Source organism: Carlito syrichta, unplaced genomic scaffold (genome assembly GCF_000164805.1).
Source record: "Carlito syrichta isolate Samal-C Ts95f unplaced genomic scaffold, Tarsius_syrichta-2.0.1 Scaffold84601, whole genome shotgun sequence".
Lineage (NCBI taxonomy): Eukaryota > Metazoa > Chordata > Mammalia > Primates > Tarsiidae > Carlito > Carlito syrichta.
The window spans coordinates 156,360-162,738 of record NW_007028697.1 but is presented as its reverse complement, the minus strand read 5'-3'; positions in this window follow the sequence as shown (position 1 = coordinate 162,738).

The following is a 6,379-nucleotide window of genomic DNA, read 5'->3' as shown; positions in this document are numbered from 1 at the left end:
CGCCCCCCCCACCTCTCTCCAGGCGCCGGACCTCCACAGCCACACAACCACCCACGTGGCACCAGGCGTTGGAGCCAACCAGGATCAGGAAACGCCATTCAATGCCACCCCAGGTGTGCCCAGACCCCAGCCAAGACCTCACACGTCCCAGACGTGCACAAACAGCCGGCGGCTTCTGGACCCTTCCCCAAGCCCATGTGCCCTCTGCCTCGCCTCTGCCTCGAGCAGCCTGTTTAAGTTGGGGGGAGAGGAGGAGAAGGGGCCAGAGCCCAAGAGGGAAGCGGGAGAGGCCCTCGGGAGAAGGGGGACACCAGGCCCGGCGTGGGCCGGCGGTGCACACTGGGGCAGATGGTGACCCCCTGGGACTGAGCGTCCCAGCGACGGCCCCCACACCTGCAGCACCGCCAGGCAGCAGACGCCAGCGCCCTGGGGTCGGCAGAAGCCGCTTGGAACACACAGGTCCCGGGCCTGCTGGGATAGTCAGCTGTGAGTCACTTACGCCAAATTCTGAACTGCCAGCTGCTTGGTATTGACCCTCCTGCGGGAGTAAGAGATGAAGGGCTGGGCCTGCGGGGCGTGTGCTCCCGAGACAGGGCGGCCGGCGACGGGCCGGACAGCAGGACGCGTGGGAGGCGCAGGACTCCGGGAAGCGGTGGCTGAGGAGAGAGAGGTCGGAAAACGAGCGTGATCATGGTTCAACAGTCGCAACTTGCTGGACTCAGGCGGTCCTCCCACCCCAGCCTCCTGGTAGCCGGGACTGCAGGTCCCAGCTGACTTTTTGGAGAGATGAGGTCTCTCTCTGTGGCCCAGGCTGGTCAAACTCCTGGGCTCAAGCGATCCTCCCATCTCGGCCTCCCAAAGTGCTGAGATGACAGGCGCGAGCCCTACATCCAGCCTCACACGACCTTCATACAATATTGGCCAGCGTGCAGTGTCACCACCCGAGGCCACCCTGCTGCAGCCTGGTCGAGAAGCACAGGCGTCCACTGCCGTCAGAGCATCACAAACCACCAGCACCTCTTGTCTGCCCATCACTCACCCTCAGCCCTTTGCATGGCAGATGGTGCCCTGGCACCCCCGGCACCCCAGGGCCCACCCGGTCCGGAGGCCATGAGACCCGCAGGGTCCCACAATCCCTTCAGGCTGAACCCAGGGCTGCCATGGAGACACTATGCAGGCCCCCCACACCGCACCTGGCAGGGACACTGACCTCCAAAGCAAAGCTGGCCATGTGTCCTGACGCGGGCGTTGCATGCAGAAGCCAAGAGTGTTTCAGGAGATGTCGGTCCTGTGGCCGCCGTCTTGGACTGCCTGGTTTCCAGCTCCATGACCAGGAATGTCATTCATGAGAATGATTGAAAACCGGACCAGTGACTCCACGAAGGTCAGTATGTACAGAAGATCCGGACGTGAAAGAGGAAGGCAGTTTCCCACGTGCTCCTTCTGTTCCTGAGGAAGGCATTCCTGGCCAGGGTGAGACGCAGGCCCATCTAAGGTGGGGTCGCTTTAAGTCTCCTAGGAGTCACCGCCAGGACCGTAATGCGCACCATGGGCGGTCAAGGACCGTAACCCTGGGGTTGCGACGCTGAGCACGGTGGATGGTGCTGGACAGTCTGTGGCTGCCCTTGTGCCATGGGTGGGCCCGGCAATGCCCCAGGGCCCCATGAGGCTGAGTGCTTCCGAGGCCACCCCCATGTTTCCCTCCATCCGCAGTGACAGACACATCACACAGCCGAGTGCTGGGTGCCATCACCGCACAGGACAGAAGCAGGTTCTGCGTTGGCAGGTGTCACTTGGCGTCCCTAGGCACGGCACCCAGAGAGGAAAACACACCAGCGCCACTCAGCCTGTTGCAGGAGCCGTGGTCGTGTCGCCTGGAGCTGGGTTCAGACGTGACATGGCCTGTGTGACCATGACCAAGCCTCCCTCCCTCACTCCTCCTGTGACCCTGCATGGCCCTGGAGTCCACATGTGCATCTGGAGCTGCCATGCGGGACCTCCCGTGCCCACCCCGTGGCCTCCAGTGTGCTCTCTGCACATGGAGCTGCCACTCGAGACCACCCCCCGGGTCTGCCCCGTGGCTTCCAGCATGGTCTTCTCATGTGAAGCTGCTGCTTGAGACACTTGTTTCCATCTCAGGGCCCCAGTGTGGCCTCTCCACATGGAGATGCCGCTGAGGGCCACCTGTGTCTGCCCCGTGGCCTCCAGCATGGTCTTGGTACACGGAGCTGTGGTTTGGGCCATCCATGTCCACCCCATGACCTCCAGCGTGGCCTTGGTACATGGAGCTGCTGCTTGGACATCTCGTGTCTGCCCCATGGCCTCCAGCATGGTCTCCTTACATGGCAGTGCCGCTCGGGGCCACCCATGCTCCCCACATGCCCTCTAGTGTGGTCCCACCAGGTCAGTCACATGCTCCCTTCCACCACGCAGAACTCTTGGTGGCATCCCCTCCCCCCACCTGCAAGGCCACGTGTGACTGTCCTGTGGCGCCCCCAAGCCTCCCGATCTGCTCCCGGCCAGGCTCTGCCAGGCTGCCTGCCACACCCTCCCTCTCTGCTCCCTCCACGCAGCCAAGAGCCCCTCTCAGTGATTTCCCCTCCACTGAGCTCCTGCTCCTCCCCCCCACACCCCTCCACCCTGCGAGCGCATCCTGCGACCCAACGCATGACGGGAAACCGTCAACCCCTGCGTAGGCTGGGCTGTGCCTCCTGTGTCGTTCCCGACCTGTCTCTGATGCCTTTCATCAGCCCTTTGTGGAATTGTTCATTCAGTGTCCATCGCTCTTGGCAGACCAGAAGCTCCAGGAGGCCCGGGACACACTCACGGCCCCTCCAGGCTCCCTGGCCCCGGTGCTTAGTAGGTGCTCAGGAGACGTGCGAAGTCGGCGGCTGGTTAAGCTCCATCTCCGAAACCCTTTGCAGATGGTAATGACGCCCACTTCACAGGTCCACCTGAGGGCTGCACCAGATAACCCCAGGAAGCCCTGGCATAGTGTCTTGTATACAGTGACAATAAATGTTTGTCGAATGACTACACGCACAGTAACTTCTCAGGTGGCACCTCGTTAAGGGAGTCGAGGTTAGTCATGAGCCTTCGTGAGGTTTCTTTACTGGGTGGTGAACGCCACTCCGACCTTGTGTGTTGAGGCTAAGGTATTATTAAGGCAGGGCTGGCTGGCATATGCTGGGCAGAACCGTCACCGCATGCCAGACCCGGACACGGGGAAATGCTGTCCCGGGGACTGGGGTCACAGGCCCTGGGGAGGCAGGCCAGGGCCTACGGCTGCGGGGGCTGCAGGCGGCCCCGTGCGAGGGAGGTCCCAGGAGGCTTCGGGGGGGCTCAGGGCTCAAGGAATGCCTTGCCCCCCAATCACTCCTTCTCAGGAAGGTCGTGGGCCACGTGCACCATCAAAGCAGGAAATCGGGACCCAGGACACAGCTGACCCCACACAGGAAACAGAGGCTGAATTCCCGGCCTGGAGGGCTCTGGGCACGACCCCCACGGGGAGGCAGAGACTCTTGAGAGAAGAGTTGGCGAAGGAATTGGGGGAGACGGGACGAGGCATTCTGAGCCAGGCAGAGGGCAAGTGGGGAGTCCGGGAGGCTGGGCTTGGCAGGGAGGAGGACAGAGAACAGCGCTGACCATCACGGGGGCAACGCGGCACCATGGCCTCTGCTTAACGCCCCTCCTGGGGACGGGAGGGAGGGAGGGAGGAGGGCGTGCGTGAGCTGATCCTTGCCTCCATGGCAGTCCACTCAAGAAGCAACAAGGAAGTGACCATAGTAAATAAGCTGAGAAGCTAGAAAAGCCATGGAGGCTGTTGCTAAGAAGTCTGGCGGCCAGGAGCCCAGACACAGCGCGGAAAGGTAGGCAGGGGCGGGGGCAGGGCCGCTGCTGCCTATCGCAAATGACAACGTGCGTGCATGTCCTTGAGTGGAAAAACAAGAAAAAGAAACTTAAGAGGAACCAACAGCTGGTGTGGTAAACTGGGGGAGTGCCTTGTTTCTATTTTTCTGTAGTTCTCGATTTTAAAAAAAAATGTCCACCTGCATATTTTACATGGAGAAGAATAAAATCATCTTTTTGAAATCTAAAATTAGAGCCTCAGGCATAAGCAGGAGGAGAAGTCGGAAAGCGCAGCCTGAGGTCTGCCACGGGGGCTGCGGACTCCCACGGGGTAGGCGGTGCAGGCAGGGGCATCTGCGTGTCCAGAAGAGCCCCCTTCTCCCACGTCCTTGGTTGCCTTGGCCTCCATAATCACAGGCCCCAGCGCCATTCATACCCCTGCCCTGTACCCGGCATGAAGTCAGTGGACCATGCAAGTGTGCATGCATGGCATTTGTTTCATTTCATTTTTTTAAGTGTAGCAAAATACACATACAATTCGCCATCTTTACCGTGGTTAAGTGCACGTTCAGTGTTCGGTGCATCTGCAGTGTTGTAAACCATCAACCCTAAGTCCAGATGGCACCACGTCACACAACCAAAATTCCTACACATTAGGCTCAGTTCTCCCCCCACCCCACCCTCAGCCCGGCGGCCCCTCCCCTTTCTGCCTCTGATTCTGACTCTGAGCGTGACGGGTGAGAGGATTGTCTTTCTGTGACAGGCTCATCTCAACCCGAGGGCCCCAGGGCTTGCCCGTGCTGTGACCCATACCCATTCCCCCCTCTAAGCCTGACTAGACTGCCCAGGATGTCAACGTCTTGTGCTGCTCACCCATTTATTCGCTGGGGACTCCGGGGCCGCCTCCATGTCTCAGCAGCTGCAAGGAACACTGCTGTGAACACGGGCGTACAAATATCCCTCCAGGGTCTTCCAGCCACCCAGCCTTCTGGGTCCATCCCCGGCACCGGCACTGCAGGACTCTATGGCAAATCTCCCTTCAACTCTAAGGCACTTCGGTCCAGTTTCCACAGCAGCCATCCCGGCAACTGTGCTCAGCGTCCCAGCGATCCCACCCCCTCGTCAACACAGGCTACTTTCTGGCATCGGGTAGTGGCCATTCTAATGCATGCAAGGTAGCGGCTCACAGAGGCTTTGTACTTCCCTGATGACTGTGATGTCTGGTGGCTGCCCATGGGCTCCTTGGCCCTGACGTTGACATGTTCCCTTCCACGGGGGTCAGGCTTGCCCTGCACCTTGGAATCTACTCTCATGGCACCCAGCGGAGTTTGGCCATTAGGCCCTGGATACGCCTAATGAAGACGCAGGGAAAAGGCATCAAACTGTCTGGCTGAGTGTGAGCTGGGAGTCCCTGACCGGCGCGAACCCTCCTTCCACTCGCATGAGCTGTTGCTATAGGGCCCTGGGCAAGAAACTTCTCTCAGTGCGTTCCTCGTCTATAAAACAAGGAAGACGGAGAGCCACAGTCAAAGGGTTGTCGTGAGAATTAGCTGAGGTGATGCCAAGCGCCTGACATGGCACTAATGCCTATAAGCATCAGCAGCTTTAATTATCTACACTTGCCTGGGTGCAGAGAAGTCACCGTGACCACTCAGGGTTGGCGCACTTGTCATCGACACTTAACACGGGCAGACTTTTAACTAAGTTTTATTTTTAGCTAATATCTATGTTTACTTCCAACATTGTTGAGAACATAGTTAATGTTACTAAAAGACGTGCGAAAACCCGCGCAAAAGAGCAAGCCCCTGCTCTTCTACGATTCCCTCCCAGTTCTGAGAGGGAAGCATTCTTGCCCCTCTTGGTTTTTCTTCTGGCATTTACACCCATATTTCTAAACAGGGTGCCTCTGCTGCTGTCCCTTGGTGTGGCAGCCTTAGACAGTAGGGAGATGAGACTTGGCTCTCTTCCCCACTGCTCCTACCCTGCCTCTATATGTCACCACTCCGGGTTAAATCTGTCATCTCTGCTTGCATTTTAATGACTCTGTATATCTTTATTTCTCACCTATCAGTCAGTCATACATTAGGGTTGCATTTCCTTTCTTGAATTGTGCTTTTTGTTTTTCCAGGAGTTAACCATCGCCTTGCTTGCTTTTCATCCTCTTGGTTTTCTTTGTGCCTCTTACTACTTTTTTACAAATGGACCAACGTATCTCTCACTTGCATGTTTAGTGCTCCTTTCCAAATGTGCAAGCCAATCTAACCTCCCTTCATTTCTCCCCTGGCACTGTCCCTCCTGAAACTGTGCCTCTGCTGGTGTGTGACATCCTGGCCTCCCAGATCCCACTTCTTCCACGTTCCTGGTGGTCGACCCTGTCCTGGTGAAGTGCACCTTACAATACGTCCTGGGATTGGGCGTATCGGTGGTGAAAGTTTAGAGTGCCGGGCTCGATGGCTCAGCCTGTAACCCTGTGCCTTGGGAGGCTGAGGTGAGTGGATTGCCTGAGCCTGCGGGTTCAAGACCCGCCTGG